We start from the raw sequence: 22,267 nt of genomic DNA, 5'->3' as shown, positions 1-22,267 counted from the left end.
TTTCCAAACAAACGAGTGAACTCGCCCAGCGCTTTGGACGAAAATTGGTCACTGCCCATCAGCCACTGTATTCTGCGTGGACTCTACCACGTGATGCTCCAGCCACACCCGAAATCGCCGGATCTCAGTTTCTTCAGCAATGAAACTTGGGTTAATTCTCCTGTTGGGGAAGACTTTTTCCCACAGCTTTCTCTCGCCTTTTCCAGCACTGCTTCCAGAACGAGGAGGTGCGTCAGTCCCAGATCTAATCCACCTTGCGGATTAATGACAAGGATTGATGTGCCGGCCAGCCTGGATGTAGTTTTTATGCGATTTCTGACATCGCACTAGGTGAATACCAGGCTGGTATCCACGTTTCGCATCAGCTACAAGATTCACAAGCGTTTATAAACATTTCGCTCACTTTCACATGAATAATACTACATGCAGACTGTTGTGGTACACGTATTCCTGTCCATGTGAGGAGGTAACCGGGTGACGACAAGATGGGGCTATGGCCACCCCTTAGGCTAACCATGGCAAGTACGATGATAACCCAGCCCACCCTGCGGGACAAAGTCACAAAAAGAATATTTTTCTCACAGTGCATTCATTACTTCCTTTGACAGTGTATAATAATCATCGCACGATTATTTTTACTGTACTGTTGTGATTTTAACAATTTATGATATCGTATTTTCTGAATTCCCTTTCACATTATAAGTCTTAGTAAAATGTTTGTTTAATTTTTTAACAACCTTAATGAATTTTTTTCTTACTCGGCCTGCAACCAAGCGAATTGGGTAGCATGCTGGAATAAATAAAATAGAAGTTCTCGATTTTTCCAGAACAGTCTTTAGAAGGCGCCGCATGTTCGATAGTTCGTCATTTCAATTCAAGCCAAGATAATAGGCATTACGGCAACCAACCGCTGCACAGCAGCAGAAGAAGCACTGTGAAAGTGTGAAGTTTGTAAACATGGAAGCTAATAAAATAAATTTTTGTGTAGTGTCTTGTGTATGTAGTGAGTTTGCGGATTGCGAAGCAGCTGGTGACGAGACCAGACTAATCCTGAAAATGTTGAAATTTGCTAGCATTCATAACGAAAAGTGAATGCGCAGAGCCTTGGCCAAAATGAAAGATATGATAAATTTCTTAGTGTAAAAAAGAATGATAGTACGTCGCAATGCTTGCCAATCCAGCAGAATCTACAGCTTAGATTTCAGGACGCTATGTCATTCTTACCTGCAAGGTGCTAAAAAACAAAAGCTAGTGTATTTATTCTGTGTTTCTAGGTGTTGGTGCCAAAAACAATGTGTGTGTTAATAGGCTGCGTAGGAAAGCGCTGACTATTACGCAATTTCGTGTCCTATATTTGTTCGCGGTCAGTTATGTGTGTCAGTGCCCTTGCCTTGTACCTACTTTCCGGACAATGCTAAAATATTAAATGGGACGAGTGTAAACACTGGCTCAGCGGAGTTTTGTTGGTTAATGCTAATGAATGACGTGCTACAGTGATCTCAGAAACTGGTAGTTTACATAAAATTTATAAATGTGAGTTACTTGCAGTTCAAACACTCCTTACATTTTTTTACGATAATAAACCTGTTCAGTAGGGTCAAATTTGATAAACAATTTTTTCATGGTATTTTCGTTTAAGGTCAAATAATTTCTAATTTGTTGTATTTAGATACAACGCATAACTCTCCACTACCGTTTACGTTTGTCTGCACCTCTGCATGGAAACATGGATGTTTGCTTTTGAGTGAAAATAACATATCTATTAATCGTTCTCGTTAGTTACCACAATAAACGGCGCTACAACTGCTGCTGTTTGACACTGCATGAGAAATGTCTCCAGAAATTCTGATTAAGAGGATTCACGTTATAAGTATACGAGCTGTTTCGTTCCAGTTTCAAGCAAAAGGCTGTTTTGTGAATGAATATATTAATAAGATAGCATCTCAGGTTGTATCATGACTGGGGATACTTTGGGCCAGCTTTTCATGTTTTCACTTGCATATTAATTAGGGCCTAATAAAAAATATAATAAATGAATTTTCAACGTCAAAATTGAGTTTTAACCAATTAACAAAGTATAAAGAAGTATTAACTTTTTTAAAGATACATTTTTTTTATTTTTTCACTATTTCATAAATGTTGGAACAAAGTAACCCCAGAACTTCCTGGCAGATCAAAACTATATGCTGGACCGAGACTCGAACTCAGGACCTTTGCCTTTTGTAGGCACTCCGCTGCAGATTGAAAATCTCATTCTGGAAAGTAATCCCTGCCCAGGCCCAACTTGGACCACTCACTCATTTCAATACAAATCACTCGTTAGATTACTGTAACTCCCTTACATAACAATCAGGTAATGAAATGACAGTACAAAGTAGCAAAAACAATTGTTTACTTATTTAAATACCTATAAAGAAAACAAAATTTTAGATTTGATTTGAAAATCATGAAAACCATTTATTTTTGTTCTACAAAATTTTTTGATGCTAATCTCTAATACCAACTCAAAATCAGCCATCTCAGGAACATTAAAGTGTCATTTCATGAGCTTCGGAGGGTTGATTTTTTTCTTCGTGTCATTCTGCTCGTAAACAAGAATATCCTTTTTGTCAAGCCACTTCCCGGACTTTTTGGTCTTCCTCTTACCATCTGCTGCAGAGCGTAATTCTCCCCCATTAGGCAGAAGTCACCTTCTTTCAAGTTACATTTTAATGATTCTAGGTCCGGTGCCGGTGGTGTTTCCTTGATAGGCTTGATGTTGCCAACTTCTTCATTGAAATCTTAAGATTTACTTTCAGTTAAAGAGAGGTATGAGCCATCATCAGAAGCATTGTCATCAAGTCACTTTCAGTTAAATAAAAGTGTGAGCCATCATCAGAAGCACTGTCATCAAGAAGACTGTAAGAACCAGAGTTATCTCATTTGTTTGCTAGTTCTTGCTTTCTACGCTGGGCCCCTTTTTTCGGCTTAGGTGTAGAAGTTAATGTGCCTTCAAAGTTCATTTCATTTTTGCTCAATTCGTCAAACAACTTTGAACAAAAACTTTTTCCAGCTGGAACATCCAACTTCTTATACTTCTGAGTTTGCCTAGTACTTTTTGTCACATCCTTCTTTTTTACCCACAAAGTGTTGCATGAAACTTTCTCCAATTAGATTTTTCATAGTGCTGTTGAAGTTACCATGTTGAGGCAAGTGCTCCAGTACTTTGGTTCTGTCGAAAGGTATGATACCTGTTTTTTTTTAAATCCAGATATCGTATTTTCTTTCTTCTCTACATACAAACAAAAGACCAGCTGTTTTTTAAAAAAAATGGCTCTGAGCACTATGGGACTCAACTGCTGTGGTCATCAGTCCCCTAGAACTTAGAACTACTTAAACCTAACTAACCTAAGGACACCACACACATCCATGCCCGAGGCAGGATTCGAACCTGCAACCAGTTGTTTTAGTGGTTTAGGAAATTGGTCCTTGGGCAAGTCTGCCATTGACTTTTTTTTTTCCTTCCGTGAAGTCAATATCTTACGCCACTCCCTTTTCATAGGGCCATAGTATGTGACATCCAATGGTTGATTAATATGTGTCAAGTTCAGTGGCAGACACACAAACTTTACATTGTTATCCTTCCAAGCTTTTACAATTTCTAAGTTGATATAAGAACTTAAGTTGTCCCCAATCACAACCTTGAAACCAGGCGGCTTTTTCAACCGAGGAAGTAAAGTGGTCATAAACCAATCTTCAAATGTTCCTGAACTGAGAACAGTTTGTATATGTTGTCAAAATAATCGTTGATTACTGTTTCATCAATAGCAGCTCTTACTCGTTTAATGTTGCTGTACGCATCGTTAACTTAGGGTGATGTTTTCTAAATGACGCTGCCCAATCTGGATCTGGAAAGCTGTTTTTAAAACTCTTTACTGGATGCCCCTGTTTGTCAAGATAGTATTCTCTGGAGAATGTTAAATCAAGATCAGTGATAGGAAATCCAAATGGAGCTAACTTTTCAATATGAGCCTCAAAGACTTATTCTTCGTCTTCATTGAAGACTGTAGGATGGCCATACCTTTTTGCAGGTAGGCCTACTGGTACCAGTAACCCATAGGTTTTAAGCTTATTTATTATTGTGTTTCTAGGTACATTATAATATTGACATGCACTTCGTTGTGTTTTTACTCAACTTTGTATGTCCTTCCAACAAGCTTCCAATAATCAGTGTACTCTCTTGAACCTGGCTTTCTCTTGTAAGTTCTCGTCATTCTACCATCAGCAACTGGAACAAAAACACCCAAAATAATATTTCAAAACAGTAACGTATGTAACAATGTTAGTAAAAATATTTTTGTTTTAATTTGAAAGGAAAAAACGTATTTGTAAATTGATGGGGCTACTTTAGTCCAAATTAGGCCTGGTACAAAGTAGCCCCAAAAAACTAATTTTTAGGTGAAGTTTACAAAAAGTTAAACATGTACTGTTTAAAAAAGAATAAAGAAAAACAATTATCACACATTGGTAATGGATTACAAAAGATATTTTGACACTTATCCTTATTTTTATCTTATTACTGAATTCGTCCACAATGAAAAGTTTGGAGTTAAACAAATCACACATCAAAACAAAGATTCACAAAAATTTCATTGTTGCCAATCGTAAAAATTTTAAATCGCCCCAGCCTATTAAAATACCCTGAAGTAGGGTTTAAAATATATTTTAAACCCAAAAAATACAAAAACACCAATATATCTTATCTTGTTTGTTTAGCACAAAAATTTAAAACTTTTTTTGGTGTTGGACCAAAGTAAACCCACAAAGACCAAAGCAACCCCGATCAATGGTAGTATTATAGTTGTAGTGAAACGGAATAATTTTTTGGATAACATCAGAAAGAATGTTAATGTTACAAATACGGAGATACGTTTTCTCGGGAGTTCAGCAACACAATAATGCTTACATAATCAGTAAAGAGACTGGTGATATTTGAAATCGCGCACTGAACACGTACACGAAATTATTTTTAATAACAGAACTAAAAGATTTTTGGTGGGATGGAAGCACTTAACCCAATAAGCCCAGATCTTTAACAATTTATGGAATATAATTAGCAAGTTTTTTTAGGGGGCAATTTAGATTTCAACATTTGCATTGTAAACAGGGCCTCTGTTGAGTACCTGTTGGACTGACTCTTTCATCTAGCTTTTTAAAATTGAGATTAATACTTTCGTATGTGTTGAATTCTACCTCTCTAGTGGCTCCATAAAAAAATTTTGACCATGTAAACACTCCATTTACCAACATCATCTCCATTCTGACTGGTGTCAACCATTCCACAGCTATTGCTGTGCCTTGAGATGAAGACTATACTACTCAAAATTGTATCCTCAGCCCTCAAATTAATGTTTCATCACCCACCCAAAATAAATATTTTAATCTGTCTCTATGTCACCCTGCTCCTACTACTGAGCAAAATTAATTACTACCATATGGACTCAGCAGATGAAAGAGCTGGCCAGTTCCACCTGCTACTGCAGTCCAGTTGCAAGTACTTCCTATTCGATTTAAGTTAGTGCTGTAAGTGAAAGCAGCAGAGTCATATGCCAGCTGTGCTGCTTCACTGTGCATTGCTATATAAGAGTATGCTGACTCATCATTTGCTCGATAACATGAATGGCCATTGCCAAACTTTGTCTCATCACAAACTCAGCCAACCAGTTGCTAAACAAGGTGCAGACCATAATACCAATGACTTCAACATCTGCTTCAATAACTACCTCCCTTCAACCCCCCCCCCCCCCCACCCTCCGGCCCCCCCCCCCTGCCCCAATTCCTCCCCATAGCATGTAAACTACATCATTGGGAACTGTCTTTGGAGCAGTTCCCCCATTCTCATAATCCCCACGGCCTAAATCTTTTCCTAAGATCCCCTTTTGTGTTTTGGTGCTAAAGTGTAATACTGTGGTTTGTCTTAGCAAAGCAATCACCAGTCCGAAGGTTATTTTGAACACTACATTGCATTACTAGGCATGGTCCTGTTGGAGGGTGTGTGCCATAGCCTTCTTGACCTATGAACTGACTTACCCAGCCATTCATAGGAGGACCTACAGTTCAATGTGGATTCCAAACCAAAGTACAACTCAGCATTTTTCACGTCGACAAACATTGCCAGAGTTGAAAGAAGTGACAGGTAAAAATTGTAAAAGGAGGATCGAACCTGTGATTGTTGGATTTGTTGTTTGGCCCTTTGCCACTGAGCACTAAGGTTCGTTTGTACAAGGAGAACATTAATAAAACCAACAAACTGCAGAGATGGATTTCTGACTGGAAATGGAGGAAGAAAGGTCTTATGAACATATGTCTGGAAATGAACTGTGTGCATGCAACACAAACAAATGTTCCAGTACGCAGTACAGAGCTGCATTGCATCCATATCACAACAGATGTTCAAAGTGGTCCCCATGGAACTGCAGGTGACAGGGATAGTAGTGGTTGTCATACAGGGTACATATAATCATACTTGGGCATATACAATGTTGGCGGGCCACTTGCCTGGAGCTTGTACTAGGGCTCATCTCAGTATCCTGTAGAAGCCGGTCCTCAAAATCTGGTAAATGCGTAATCTGCCCCCCCCCCCCCTCCCCTCCCCTGCCCGTTTGTCAGAAAGGATCCATGATCACACAAATGCCTAAAAAGGGCTGGAAATGTGCAGTGTGGTTGGTGTCTGTGGTATTTGTTTTGGTATGGCCATGCTGTGTCTCAAACTTTTCCATCTGCTTGGCCATACACAAAACACCATTTCGGCTTGTTCCTCATATGAGTACCAGACCATTCTGCTGCTTACAGTATGCTGCGTCAATCACACAGCCTGCGGCACACAAAGAACACATGGGATGTTATCAGAGGAACTGTCATGCGTCAGCACCGTCTATCATGGCAACAATGCATGTCCGGACACATGGTGGTAAGACCTTTTTCCCCTCAATTTCCAGTCAAGAATCTGTCCCTGCAGTTTGTCAGTTTTATTAATTTTCAACCTGTGTAGGCAATAAAAAGAGCCTCCATCCTCACAGTCCACAGACAGTTATTTTGCTCCGAGTTATTAATATCTTGTATATATGTCGAATACTTACTTTTATGCTACCTGAATGATATAACCAGTACAGTAATGACATATTTCAAACTGGCAAATTTTTTACCTGTTGGAAAATGTGTGCTTTATAAGTTCCTGATGGCTGGATGCTTATCTCTACTACTCTACACCCTGACATGTTTCACTTTCCTTCAAAGTTTACTTTTATGCTGACACCTCTGGAATATGACGTGCAAGTGAATGAATCATAAGCTGCTTTCTCAAAGACCTATCTTTTTCAAATGTATGTTAGGTTTATCCTAGATTTCAAATATTCCCCTGCTTTATTGTTGAGTTTACTTCTACATATGCAATGAGAACAATGGAGTTAAAATTATTTACAAATATGTCTTGAAAGGTGCAAATATTATGTTACATTGACTGTTTACCAAACATCTTTCTTTTTCTATCATTTTTACTTCACAAATACAAACTGTTTACTTTTGTACATTTTGTGCAGATGTAGTGCACAGTTAATAAGTGTTTTAAAAAAGCATGTTTATGTAGCACCAAGAGCTGCTGATGAAACAAAATTTATTTGCTACTACTTTTGAATTGCTATAGCAATCTATATGGACACACTTCCAAACTACTTTTTAGTACTACGTAAACAAAAATCAACTAGCCAGTTCTACAGTACACGAAGTGCACTCCATGTAACAGCAGTTAACATAACAATGGACAGTGTACAAATGTTAGCAAAATGTATAAGTGCACATTTGTCTTCCGTCTTGTCTTTATTACATGTGGGTCTCTCTCACCCTGGGATCTGAGTGACCTGTTCTGCCTTTTTAACCTTACCCATCTCTCTCTCTCTCTCTCTCTCTCTCTCTCTCTCTCTCTCTCTCTCTCTCTCTCTCTCTCGCTCTCTCTCTCTCTCTCCCTCTCTCTCTCTCTCTCTCTCGCTCTCTCTCTCTCTCTCTCCCTCTCTCCCTCTCTCGCTCTCTCGCTCTCTCTCTCTCCCCCCCCCCCCCCCGCTCTCTCTCTCTCTCTCTCTCTCTCTCTCTCTCTCTCTCTCTCTCTCTCTCTCTCTCTCTCTCTCTCCCCCCCCCCCCTCTCTCTCTCTGTCTCACCTTCCCCCCCCCCCCCCGCCTCTCTCTCCTCTCCTGACTGAGGTAGAAACTATTATTAGTGCTGAAATCTAGGTAGTGTCTCTCTTTTACTTCTATTCTATACGTGTTTGATGGCAGAACAACATATTTTGGCACTTGACAACAAATACTGTCCAGCAATTCCATCTCGTAATTTATTAGTGTTTTTGATAAGAGTTTTCGTTATACACTTGCATCACACATAATGTGTAATGCAAGTGATGTGACTAACAATTTATAATTATTAATGCTGCAGCAGTACTGATGCCATTGCATCAAGATATTCTTGATATATCTTTGGCTTCCCTCTGACAACCATGCCTCCATCCTTGCTACCCTCCCTGTTTCCCTTTCCCTGTTGCTTCATAACCTGGGTTGTGAGTAACTAAATCCACTTTCCCTTTTTTCCCGTCTCTCCTCCCTGATGAAGGAACAAAGTTCCGAAAGCTAGGAATGTAAATTTTCTGTTCTGTTTTGTGTTATCTATCGGCTGTACTGAGCTAAGTACAGGCCAGCCCCTCTATCTCTTTGTTAGTATTTGTTTCACATCTTTATATGAGATTTTCCATTAATCATTTAGATTCCCTAGAATTAATCTGATGAACATGCATTATTGGTTTAGACAATCTTCCTTACTTGTAACTTTTTACTAAAATAGTAGACAATATGGTTAATGAAATTATAGGCTAAAGTGCACTTATGGTGTCCACAACTCTTATGTTGCGTTCTGCTGTTGCCAATGTAACTGCCATTAGCTATAGTTCTGAAAATGTCATTTGAACAACTTGATGTGGTTGTAATCCCAAGAAGACTTAATTGTATTGTATTGTCATGAGGCTGCATTCATATCTACAACTGTTGCTTCTTTTAATGAAATTTCTGTTGGTTACAATGTGACATTCTTCTCACATTGCAGAACAAAGATGTAGTATTTTCTTGGTGTATGTGATAATAAAGTCTTTATGCCTCCAAAATTGTTCTTTTATTTGTGTGTTTCATATCAGCATAAATTTATGATTTTTATTGGAATGTCTAAATTGGCAGAAATCTGTCTCTGGAAAAACAAACTAAAGCTGAATGCAGAACTTTAGGACTATGTAGAAAGGCAATCAATCTCATACATTAGACATAGAAGGGAAAATGTAACACAACATAAATATTGATTAGTTTACATGGAAACGGTTGCTGCATTATAGATCACTTTCTGGACCGATAGAATTTTGCTTTTGATGCATGAAACAATAATGATAATCTGAAACTGCTCTAAAACAACTTAACTTAATCAGGACAAGAATGGTAAAAAATATTTCTTTTCAGAAAGAATAAAATAGGACTAACTAGATTAAGAATCTTAAACCAATTTTCCTTGTCAACAGTTTGCTCTGAGTGGCATAATGGAACAGTAGTTAGATGAGGATAAGATTAAATGCTGTATAGTATCATTTAATCATTGTAGCAGTTTACAGTATTTAAAATATGATTACTGAACTAGAAATGTTTGTAATCCAGGTATCAGTATCACTGAAAAAAGGAATCCCTACATTTACAAGTATCGGGTGTTTGAATTGTCTGCAAAAGTGTATTTTTTATGTAGAGCCACTGTGAAATCCCATCTCCCAAATTGTCCTTTCTTTATTGCTCATACTGTTCTTAATGTTGAGAATAGATTAGATTTATTTTTTGTTCCAGAGAACTATAATGAGGAGATCCTTAAGGATTCAAAGTGGATAGTAATATAAATTTCTGTCCTATATTTTCGAAGAATACATAATAAATTTTTAAAAAATGAGAGAAAGTGGTGTAAGCTAACCTTCTTACACAGATGCTAAGCAGAATGTTCCTCGTGTATGTGTAACAAATCAAAAAAATGAAACCTTTTTTATGTAAAATATAACAAACACACCACAAAGCATGTAAATGTATGTTACACTGGCCAAGCACCATCAATGAGAAAGCCAAAGTACAGGAAGGGAGGAAGAAATGCCATAGAACTTCAAGAGTGGACAGGGTATGTGGTAATTGCAGTGGTTACAAAATCAAGTCAAATTAACAAAGAACTTGGCAGTATGAGCCCACTTATCAGTATGACATTGCACTCCCTCTAGCCTGGATGCATGTACTGATTTGTTTGGGAATAGTGTCATAAGGCTGTTATATCCCCTCCTGGGCCAAACTGCCCCACAATTGTTGTAAATGACCCTGATATCCTCCATGCTGACATTGGGACAGAATTGGCATATCCAACATGGTCCAAAGCGCATTCTTTTGGAGGCAGATCTGAGGATCTTGCTAATCGCAGGAGTACCTCAACATTACGCAAACAGTTCATAAAGACATATGCCATGCATGAATGAGGTAACACTTGAGGGGACAGGATGTCCTTGCCATATCATCGTCCTTTCAGAATTTCATCAATTGGTACCAGCTGTGACCTGATGCCTCCCAACACCATGATGATAGGAGTAAGACAGCAACCTACGCATGGGATGGTAAATTCCTTAGTCCGGTTGCTGCTAGTCTCCAGCCAATCATGCAAGAGACACAGAGTGTTCCAGGGAGACCATTACTCATTCTCAGATGCCAGGTGGAGATGTGAAGGGGTTACAATGTGCTTGGTGCACAATACAGAGATCATCTATTGTAGTGGTTAGATATGGTTGACCAGCACCTTGATTATGAGTATGCCTACCCTCATGTTCCCATGACTGTCACAATCAAATGTGCCACAAATCTGGATATTTCACAATTCAACCAGCCAGCCACATGTAGACTTGCAATGAGGCCCTTTTCAAACTCTGTCAAGTGTTGCTAACACTGTCTCAAATGAGTACACAGCATCTCAGTGTCCTTCATAGTGATCACTCAACATTGATGCTGTTCAGTCCTCTAATATACCCTCCCAGACATTGTAACAATGCTAAACACAAACAACATTAATGTGGTGGACATTCTATTTGTCCCAGCAAATTGAAACACAGATGGTGAATACATGACGATGCTGTATTGGCATCCAACTGTGTCTTGTGGTTGCTTCACTTTTTTCTCAGGCTTTGTGTATACACATCAATGAGTTCTACTGAGAAATTCATCAGTGGTGTAGAAGTAGTTAGCCACTTGGAAGTCCGTTTGGCTCCTCTTAAACAGAATTGAATTAGTAGTTAAACTTTTTATGGCAGCTGGCAAATTATTAAAAATCTGTTTTCTAAATAATGGATCAAAGTAAGTGGCTTTAAATCTTTGTGCAGATGTGTAGACTATTCTTATTACTAGTATTGATTCCACAAACTATGCTGGAGTAATCTCCAGAAATGTACCCGCATCATTTTAAGTTTTGTTTGCACCGTGTCACTCCGGTCCACAGTCTGTTCAGATTCTTCGACGTCTGATAGTGTAGTTGGAAACCAGCAGCAGGCTCTTCCTGTAGGGTTTGGCTATTATTTCCAATTATTTTGTCCCACCACAGCTCAATTTGGCGAGTGGAAGGTGAAGAAGTAATTGCTTCAGTTGTTTGCAGGAAACACTTTCTGGGCTTCAGCCTTGAATACTGTGCTTCACTTCCAGACATGGGGTGCCTGGGATTGTTTTCCTGTTTTTTCTTTTCAATTTCTGCCACTGTTCTTTGTCTTATCTGTGGCGGTGCTATGCCCAGTTGGTAGATTTTGTTGACTGGAGTTGGTCATAGGCAGCCTGTCATGATGCGGCCTGTCTCGTTGAGAGCGGTATCAACATGCCCGGTGTGTGCAGAGTTCTGCCAGACTGGTGCTGCATATTCAGCTGTGGAGGAACATACAGCTAGGACAGATGTGCATAGGACATTTGGTTGAGCTCCGCATGAGCTATTAGTGAACTTGTGTATTACATTATTTTGGCTGCAGACTTTAAGCTTTGTTTTCCCGCAGTGACCTTTGGAAGTGAATGTTCGGTCAAGCTTTACTCCGAGGTATGTAGGGGTGTATGTATGTTGCAACTGCAGTCCCCTTCAATTTATATCCAGTTTTCTTCTAGCTTGTCTATTTCTCAAGTGAAACACACACACCTGTGTTTTTGGATGGGTTAGGCTTTAGGTGGTGGTTGTTATAGAATTTTGTCAGGTCTTCGGAGCTGCAGTATGTTTCATTTCCACCTCTTTAAATGTACGTCCTTGTGCTGCAACTGCTGTATCGTCAGCATAGATGAAAGATCTTGTATCTGTCGCAACAGGTTGGTCATTGGTGTATATATTATACAGCAGTGGTGCCAGCACACTGCCTTGGGGGAGACCATTCTTCTGTATTCTCCGTCAGCTTCTCTTGTTGTTCAGGATGACAAATACTGACTGTTTTGAAGTAAGTATTGGGTGAACTACATTTGTCGATAGTCCTTGGTGATTGTATAACTCTTCCTTATGAGCTGGTTGTGATTTACTGTATCATACGCTGCTGTTATGTCCACAAATGCCACACATGTAATTTGCCCTCTCTGTATGCTGAGTTAGGTTGAGGATCTGGCCACAACATGATTTTCCGGCTGAAATCCTACCTGTTGTTTGATTGGGCTCCGGTCTACATAAGCTGATATGTGGTTGAAGATCATTCTTTCCAACAGTTTGTATAGATGACATAGAAGAGAGACTGGTTGAAAGTTATTGGGATCTGTCGAATCTTTCCCAGGTCTCAGTTAGGCTACCACTTTTGGTTTACGCCATATTTTGGATATCTTTAGTTGAGAAATGAAGTTGTTAATTAGATTTAAAATCCACCTTTTAGTGCCTGGGTCGAACCTCTTTATTTGTTCTACTCGTAGATCATCCAGTCCTGGAATGTTGTTATTCTTCATGCAACACATGGCATCCTCTAGCTCTGCTAATGTGAAAGGGCAGTCAATAAAATCATTTTCTTCAGCATATCTTTGTAGTTTGGTTTTATTGTGAGAATCTACATCTACATTTATACTCCGCAAGCCACCCAACGGTGTGTGGCGGAGGGCACTTTACGTACCACTGTCATTACCTCCCTTTCCTGTTCCAGTCGCGTATGGTTCAGGGGAAGAACGACTGTCTGAAAGCCTCCGTGCGCGCTCTAATCTCTCTAATTTTACATTCGTGATCTCCTCGGGAGGTATAAGTAGGGGGAAGCAATATATGCGATACCTCATCCAGAAACGCACCCTCTCGAAACCTGGACAGCAAGCTACACCGCGATGCAGAGCGCCTCTCTTGCAGAGTCTGCCACTTGAGTTTATTAAACATCTCCGTAACGCTATCACGGTTACCAAATAACCCTGTGACAAAACGCGCCACTCTTCTTTGGATCTTCTCTATCTCCTCCGTCAGACCGATCTGGTATGGATCCCACACTGATGAGCAATACTCAAGTATAGGTCGAACGAGTGTTTTGTAAGCCACCTCCTTTGTTGATGGACTACATTTTCTAAGGACTCTCCCAATGAATCTCAACCTGGTACCCGCCTTACCAACAATTAATTTTATATGATCATTCCACTTCAAATCGTTCCGCACGCATACTCCCAGATATTTTACAGAAGTAACTGCTACCAGTGTTTGTTCCGCTATCATATAATCATACAATAAAGGATCCTTCTTTCTATGTATTCGCAATACATTACATTTGTCTATGTTAAGGGTCAGTTGCCACTCCCTGCACCAAGTGCCTATCCGCTGCAGATCTACCTGCATTTCGCTACAATTTTCTAATGCTGCAACTTCTCTGTATACTACAGCATCATCCGCGAAAAGCCGCATGGAACTTCCGACACTATCTACTAGGTCATTTATATATATTGTGAAAAGCAATGGTCCCATAACACTCCCCTGTGGCACGCCAGAGGTTACTTTAATGTCTGTAGACGTCTCTCCATTGATAACAACATGCTGTGTTCTGTTTGCTAAAAACTCTTCAATCCAGCCACACAGCTGGTCTGATATTCCGTAGGCTCTTACTTTGTTTATCAGGCGACAGTGCGGAACTGTATCGAACGCCTTCCAGAAGTCAAGAAAAATAGCATCTACCTGGGAGCCTGTATCTAATATTTTCTGGGTCTCATGAACAACTAAAGCGAGTTGGGTCTCACACGATCGCTGTTTCCGGAATCCATGTTGATTCCTACATAGTAGATTCTGGGTTTCCAAAAACGACATGATACTCGAGCAAAAAACATGTTCTAAAATTTTACAACAGATCGACGTCAGAGATATAGGTCTATAGTTTTGCGCATCTGCTCGATGACCCTTCTTGAAGACTGGGACTATCTGTGCTCTTTTCCAATAATTTGGAACCCTCCGTTCCTCTAGAGACTTGCGGTACACGGCTGTTAGAAGGGGGGCAAGTTCTTTCGCGTACTCTGTGTAGAATCGAATTGGTATCCCGTCAGGTCCAGTGGACTTTCCTCTATTGAGTGGTTCCAGTTGCTTTTCTATTCCTTGGACACTTATTTCGATGTCAGCCATTTTTTCGTTTGTGCGAGGATTTAGAGAAGGAACTGCAGTGCGTTCTTCCTCTGTGAAACAGCTTTGGAAAAAGGTGTTTAGTATTTCAGCTTTACGCGTGTCATCCTCTGTTTCAATGCCATCATCATCCCGTAGTGTCTGGATATGCTGTTTCGAGCCACTTACTGATTTAACGTAAGACCAGAACTTCCTAGGATTTTCTGTCAAGTCTGTACATAGAATTTTACTTTCAAATTCACTGAACGCTTCACGCATAGCCTTCCTTACGCTAACTTTGACATCGTTTAGCTTCTGTTTGTCTGAGAGGTTTTGGCTGCCTTTAAACTTGGAGTGGAGCTCTCTTTGCTTTCGCAGTAGTTTCCTAACTTTGTTGTTGTACCACGGTGGGTTTTTCCCATCCCTCACAGTTTTACTCAGCACGTACCTCTCTAAAACGCATTTTACGATCGCCTTGAACTTTTTCCATAAACACTCAACATTGTCAGTGTCGGAACAGAAATTTTCGTTTTGATCTGTTAGGTAGTCTGAAATCTGTCTTCTATTACTCTTGCTAAACAGATAAACCTTCCTCCCTTTTTTTATATTCCTATTAACTTCCATATTCAGGGATGCTGCAACGGCCTTATGATCACTGATTCCCTGTTCTGTACATACAGAGTCGAAAAGTTCGGGTCTGTTTGTTATCAGTAGGTCCAAGATGTTATCTCCACGAGTCGGTTCTCTATTTAATTGCTCAAGGTAATTTTCGGATAGTGCACTCAGTATAATGTCACTCGATGCTCTGTCCCTATCACCCGTCCTAAACATCTGAGTGTCCCAGTCTATATCTGGTAAATTGAAATCTCCACCTAAGACTATAACATGCTGAGAAAATTTATGTGAAATGTATTCCAAATTTTCTCTCAGTTGTTCTGCCACTAATGCTGCTGAGTCGGGAGGTCGGTAAAAGGAGCCAATTATTAACCTAGTTCGGTTGTTGAGTGTAACCTCCACCCATAATAATTCACAGGAACTATCCACTTCTACTTCACTACAGGATAAACTACTACTAACAGCGACGAACACTCCACCACCGGTTGCATGCAATCTATCCTTTCTAAACACCGTCTGTACCTTTGTAAAAATTTCAGCAGAATTTATCTCTGGCTGAAGCCAGCTTTCTGTACCTATAACGATTTCAGCTTCGGTGCTTTCTATCAGCGCTTGAAGTTCTGGTACTTTACCAACGCAGCTTCGACAGTTGACAATTACAATACCGATTGCTGCTTGTTCCCCGCATGTCCTGACTTTGCCCCGCACCCGTTGAGGCTGTTGCCCTTTCTGTACTTGCCCAAGGCCATCTAACCTAAAAAACCGCCCAGCCCACGCCACACAACCCCTGCTACCCGTGTAGCCGCTTGTTGCGTGTAGTGGACTCCTGACCTATCCAGTGGAACCCGAAACCCCACCACCCTATGGCGCAAGTCGAGGAATCTGCAGCCCACACGGTCGCAGAACCGTCTCAGCCTCTGATTCAGACCCTCCACTCGGCTCTGTACCAAAGGTCCGCAGTCAGTCCTGTCGACGATGCTGCAGATGGTGAGCTCTGCTTTCATCCCGCTAGCGAGACTGGCAGTCTTCACCAAATCAGATAGCCGCCGGAAGCCAGAGAGGATTTCCTCCGATCCATAGCGACACACATCATTGGTGCCGACATGAGCGACCACCTGCAGATGGGTGCACCCTGTACCCTTCATGGCATCCGGAAGGACCCTTTCCACATCTGGAATGACTCCCCCCGGTATGCACACGGAGTGCACATTGGTTTTCTTCCCCTCTCTTGCTGCCATTTTTTACAAAAAAATTACAGGTCATCCTTACCATGAGTCCATATGGCAAAGATGTCATTAATATATCTAAACCAAACCAGTGGGTAAAGGCTTATGGATCCCAGGAAAGCTCCCTCCAAGTGGCCTTTGAAAAGAAAGGAGCCATCCTGGTTCCGACTGCAATGCCTCGTATATGTTTTTATGTCTTCCCCTCAAAGATAAATTAGTTGTCCAAAAGTATAAAGTTGATTAAGGTGAACAGGAAGGATGTCATAGGTTTGGAATCAGTTGGGAGCTGACTGACATAATGTTCAGCAGCAGACAGACCAAGTACCTGGGGATGTTGGTACTGAGGGAGATGGCATCAATGGTGACAAGCAAGGTGTGTGGTGAGCGTGGGACAGACACAGGTTTCATACGATGTAGGAAAATGTTGGAGACTTTAATATATGAGGGAGTCTTGGTGCTATAGATTGCAGGTGTTGGTCAACAAAGGGAGACATACATGCATTGGGTGCATTGGTCCCAACAACCATGGGACAGCCAGGGTGATTGAGTTTGTGGATCTTAAGAAGAAGTTAAATGGTGGGAGCGTGTGGTTTGGGTGGGGTAAGAAGTTCTGTGGATTGAGGTGTTACTCCATGTAAAAGACCGAGGTATCAAGGAGGGACTGTAGGTCAGTTTGTATCACAAGGGTGAGATCTTGATGACAGATGCTGTACGTAAAGGTTTCGGACAGCTGGCATGATCCTCACTTACACACTCCAGTCATCAGGTACCACAGTGGTAGATTCCATATCTGCCGGAAGGATAATAATGGAGTCATCAGGTTTTAGGAAACAAAGAGCCAGGAGTTCTGCTGAGGACAGGTTAGAGTAATGTTGTAGGAATCTGAGAAAGAGTTGTGAAGCAATACTGGATGTTAAAAATTCTTGTAAGGCTTGTAATGGGTGATTTTAAGGTAGTGGTGGTGGATCAAGTTGGGATTGTGACCGGAAATGTGCAAGGCAGGGTTCAATGTGAGGTTTGCTGTTGGAAAGATTTTGGGATCAGGTTGCAGAGTGACATTTCCAGATCATTTTATATTGAAGGAAAGAAGGTCCTTCACCAAAGCAGCATGATTAAATGCAGGTTTAGGACTGAAAGCAAACTCTTCTATGAAGCAGATAATTCATGAGGGGAAAGTGCCTTAGACAAGAGGTAGAGAACACTGTGTTGTTGTGCCTGCTTCTTGTGATTATGAGTGGTCATTGCTATGAAAAGCAGCAGTGGGGGCTGCGGGATGTTAAGAAAGTTGGCCAAGCTTGGTTTGTAGGACAGGAGTGGTGGTTGGTGGTATGCCTGTTTAGGGAGCTGGAGAGGGACAGGAAGAGAAATATCACTTGGGGCTGGCAGGGTTTGATGTTGAGATTGAATAGGCTTTGGTTGGAGGAGTTGGTGGCAAAGAAGTTTTTCCCCTGTACAGAGTGGGAGAAGGAGAGTAGATCTTTCAAGGTCTTTCACAGGTCCAATATGGTTAAACCTGGGAATAGGGCTGAATGTGATGCCTTTGGGTAGTACTGAAACTTCCATAGGCTGTCTGTTACCTGCATCCCTAGGTAGCCCACAGAGAGTTCTACACTCTCCGACAAGCTGCTAAATGCTTCTCCCAACACCCTCCCGCCTCTCTCCATACCTCACCCTACCCCACATCCCCACCTCACCCCAGTATACCATCGGCCAGGAAAGAGCTGGCAGACTACTGGACACATTGTAGGGAGGCATGTGTGTGTTTGTGTGCATGTTTTTCCTACAAGTTGAAAAAGAGAGTGCATTCCGAAAGCTAGCCAAGCTATGTACCTTTTATTTTTGTACCTATCGATGATTCAGCACTCCTACCTTTTGGAGAGTCATCTCCCTTATCCCTAAATAATTCGTAATTCTCCGCCAGAACTTTCTGTACATTATTATACTGCCTAGTGGCTCCTTTCCATCCAAACTTCATGTCATCCATCCTTCGTTACTGTCTCCTATATTTAGCTTCCCTGTGTTGTCCATCTGTTTCTTTCTCTCACGTTTCTTCCCTCTCACCTTTATGACACACTCCATACCAGCCGCGACACATGTGGTTGCACATGACTTTTGTTACACCTTTTAGTACCCTGTTCTAAGCAAGCAGAAAGGTGGAAGGAGTATATAGAGTGTCTATACAAAGGCGATGTTCTTGAGGACAATATTATGGAAATGGAAGAGGATGTAGATGAAGATGAAATGGGAGATATGATACTGCATGAAGAGTTTGACAGAGCACTGAAAGGTCTAAGTCGAAGCAAGGCCCCGGGAGTAGACAACATTTCATTAGAACTAATGACAGTCTTGGGAGATCCAGCCCTGACAAAACTCTACCATCTGGTGAGAAAGATGTTTGAGACAGGCGAAATACCCTCAGACTTCAAGAAGAATATAATAATTCCAATCCCAAAGAAAGCAGGTGTTGACAGATGTGAAAATTACCGAACTATCAGTTTAATAAGCCATGACTGCAAAATACTAACACAAATTCCTTACAGACAAATGGAAAAACTGGTAGAAGCCGACCTTGGGGAAGATCTGCTTGGATTCCGTAGAAATGTTGGAACACATGAGGCAATACTGACCCTACGACATATCTTAGAAAATAGATTAAGGGAAGGCAAACCTACATTTCTACCATTTGTAGACTTAGAGAAAGCTTTTGACAATGTTGACTGGAATGCTCTCTTTCAAATGATGAAGGTGGCAGGGGTAAAATACAGGGAGTGAAAGGCTACTTACAATTTTTACGGAAACCAGATGGCAGTTATAAGAGTCGAGGGGCATGAAAGGGAAGCAGTGGTTGGGAAGGGAGTGAGACGGGGTTGTAGCCTATCCCAGATATTATTCAATCTGTATATTGAGCAAGCAGTAAAGGAAACAAAAGAAAAATTCAGAGTAGGGATTAAAATCCATGGAGAAGAAATTAAAAATTTGAGGTTCGCCAATGACATTGTAATTCTGTCAGAGACAGCACAGGACCTTGGAAGAGCTGCTGAACGGAATGGACAGTGTCTTGGAAGGAGGATATAAGATGAACATCAACAAAAGCAAAACGAAGATAATGGAATGTAGTCGAATTAAATCAGGTGATGCTGAGGGTATTAGATTAGGAAATGAGACGCTTAAAGTAGTAAATGAGTTTTGCTATTTGGGGAGCAAAATATCTGAGGATGGTCGGAGTAGAGGAGATATAAAATGTAGTCTGGCAATGGCAAGGAAAGCGTTTCTGAAGAAGAGAAATTTGTTAACATTGAGTATAAATTTAAGTGTCAGGAAGTCATTTCTGAAAGTATTTGTATGGAGTGTAGCCATGTATGGAAGTGAAACATGGACGATAAATAGTTTAGACAAAAAGAGAATATAAGCTTTCAAAATGTGGTGCTACAGAAGGATACTGAAGAAGGGATCAGTTGGTAGGACATGTTCTGAGGCATCAAGGGATCACCAATTTAGTATCGGAGGGCAGCACGGAGGGTAAAAATCGTAGAGGGAGACCAAGAGATGAATACACTAAGCAGATTCAGAAGGATGTAAGTTGCAGTAGGTACTGGGAGATGAAGAAACTTGCACAGGATAGAGTAGCATGTAGAGCTGCATCAAACCAGTCTCTGGACTGAAGACCACAACAACAACAACAACAGTACCGACCATTATGACAGCCGTGCACGCTACTCTACTTGCCACGTGACTCCCGATAACAGCATAACACTCTTCTAGCAACCCAAAATCATACCTCCCTCACACATCACTCCTGATTTGCTTGTCCTTGTTTCCTTTTTATCAGATATACCCCAGTGACAATACTAGCCCCTACCCCCAGCACAATTCCTTTCACCCATCAACATTATTCAACTCCCTCTACAATCATCTGACACCTTTACTCACCACTTCCAATGCCAACTTCTTTCCAGTGCTATCCCCCCCCCCCCCCCCCCCCCCCACAATGGACCCCTGCTCTATTTATCCGCACCAGATCAGAAAAGTTTCTGTATCCCTAGCCAAAACACTGCCCCATGTGCTGTTCCATAAATGCAGCCTAAGTCATGGAATTCCCCACCAACCCCCCTTCCCAACGGTCCAACCATAAAAATCCCTATTTCTGGATCTCACCCCTCTTTCCACAATGACCTTCATCTCTTCATATTCTGCCAGTCCATTTCCCTCACAAACCTGGTTCTTCAAAAACACATCTCCACAGCACAGGCATCCCTGAACCACCTCTAGTTCCTCCATAAAATACTGTTACTATGCAGTCCCCACTACCTACACCTCGTCATCCAAATTGAAATACTGACACTTCAACACATAGAAGAACATTCTAAACATCACCTATACAAGTTATGCAGCCTGCTGAAATCCTGCTTCTGCCTTTGGGCACTAGCATCCAACCCCCATCCTATCCACAGTGTTCCCCTTTGTTGACCCCTTATAGCACCCAGACCCTGCCTTGCTGACCTTTTCAACCTACCACATCCTCCAAAACCCCCTACCAACACTCGACAAAAACAAGAACTCAAACAATCCCAGAACACTGTTGTCAACCTCTCTACCATAATCCTCAGGACAACAGATGTTTTAGTCCTACCCAAAGGCCTCACATTAAACTCTACTCCCAGCTTTAACCATGTTGAACTTATGAAAGACCTACTCCCCTTCTCCCTCCCTCTACAGTGGAAACACTTCTTTCCCACCAACCCCTCCAAGCGAATCCAACCCATTTCTGAAACTGAACCCTTTCTTTCCCAGTTCATATCACCATCCAGCTGTGACCCTCCCACTACCACCTAACCATCCCCTGGTCACCTTCCAGGAATTCCTAACTTCCAACCTGGTCTCACTATCCTTCCACAGGTCCCTCCCTAAGGACAACAGCCTTTTAACAGAAGAAAGGACTGTCCTACACAACATAAAAATGGATCCTGACCTGATCATCCTACCTGCAGACAAAGGTTCCACCACTGTTGTGATGAACTGGAGTGCCTCTGCCGGCTGCCCAACACCTCCATCTACAGCCCGCACACCCACTTTCTACATGCTCCCCAAAATCCAAAAACCTAACAATTTTGGGTGCCCTTTCGTTGTTGGGTACAGTGCCCCCATCAAAAGAATCTTATCCATTGTTGATCAGAGTCTCCAACCAATTGTCCAAAACCTAGCCCCCCGCATAAAATATACCAATCACTTCCTGCACTGTTGCCACCATCAACACACCTTACCTGCCTGATCCTTATTCATCACTGTTGACACAACCTCCCTATACATCAACACCACTCATTTCATGGCCTTGCTACAATTGAACAATACCTCTCCCAACACCCAGCAGATTCCAAATCCACCACTCCATTTCTCATACACTTAACCAACTACATCCTAACCTATAACTGTTTCACCTTTGAAGGGAAGTTGTACAAATAAATTCGTGGCACAGGCATAGACATCCGCATAGCGCCCTCCTATACCAACCTCTTCATAGGCCACCTAGAGGAAACATTCCTACATTCCTAAAACTTCAAACCCCTGGTCTAGTTCACGTTTATTGATGACATCTTTATAATATGGACTCAAGGGCAGAACACCTTATCCTCATTCCTCCAGAACCTCAACACCTCTCCTATCCAGTTCACCTGGTCCTCCTCCACCAAGCATGCAAAAGCTCGGATTAGGAGCAAATGAGGAAGGAAATTGGCATTGCTCTTTCAAAGAAACCATCCCAGCATTTGCCTGAAGCAATTTAGGGAAGTCACGGAAAACC

General features: G+C 41.4%; 1 protein-coding gene across 1 annotated transcript in view; it reads left to right on the top strand.

The window, feature by feature from the left end:
• The first annotated feature begins 904 nt into the window (after window positions 1-904).
• LOC124793304 overlaps window positions 905-22,267 on the top strand; it is a 75,158-nt gene continuing 53,795 nt past the window's right edge. Inside the window, exon 1 of the mRNA XM_047258009.1 lies at window positions 905-1,533. The gene's annotated coding sequence lies outside the window, so the exon portion shown is untranslated. The remainder of the gene's footprint in view (window positions 1,534-22,267) is intronic.

The sequence above is a fragment of the Schistocerca piceifrons genome, chromosome 1, assembly GCF_021461385.2.
Source record: "Schistocerca piceifrons isolate TAMUIC-IGC-003096 chromosome 1, iqSchPice1.1, whole genome shotgun sequence".
Lineage (NCBI taxonomy): Eukaryota > Metazoa > Arthropoda > Insecta > Orthoptera > Acrididae > Schistocerca > Schistocerca piceifrons.
Note: the sequence above shows the minus strand (reverse complement) of the source record. Positions and strands in the feature narration are given on the sequence as shown.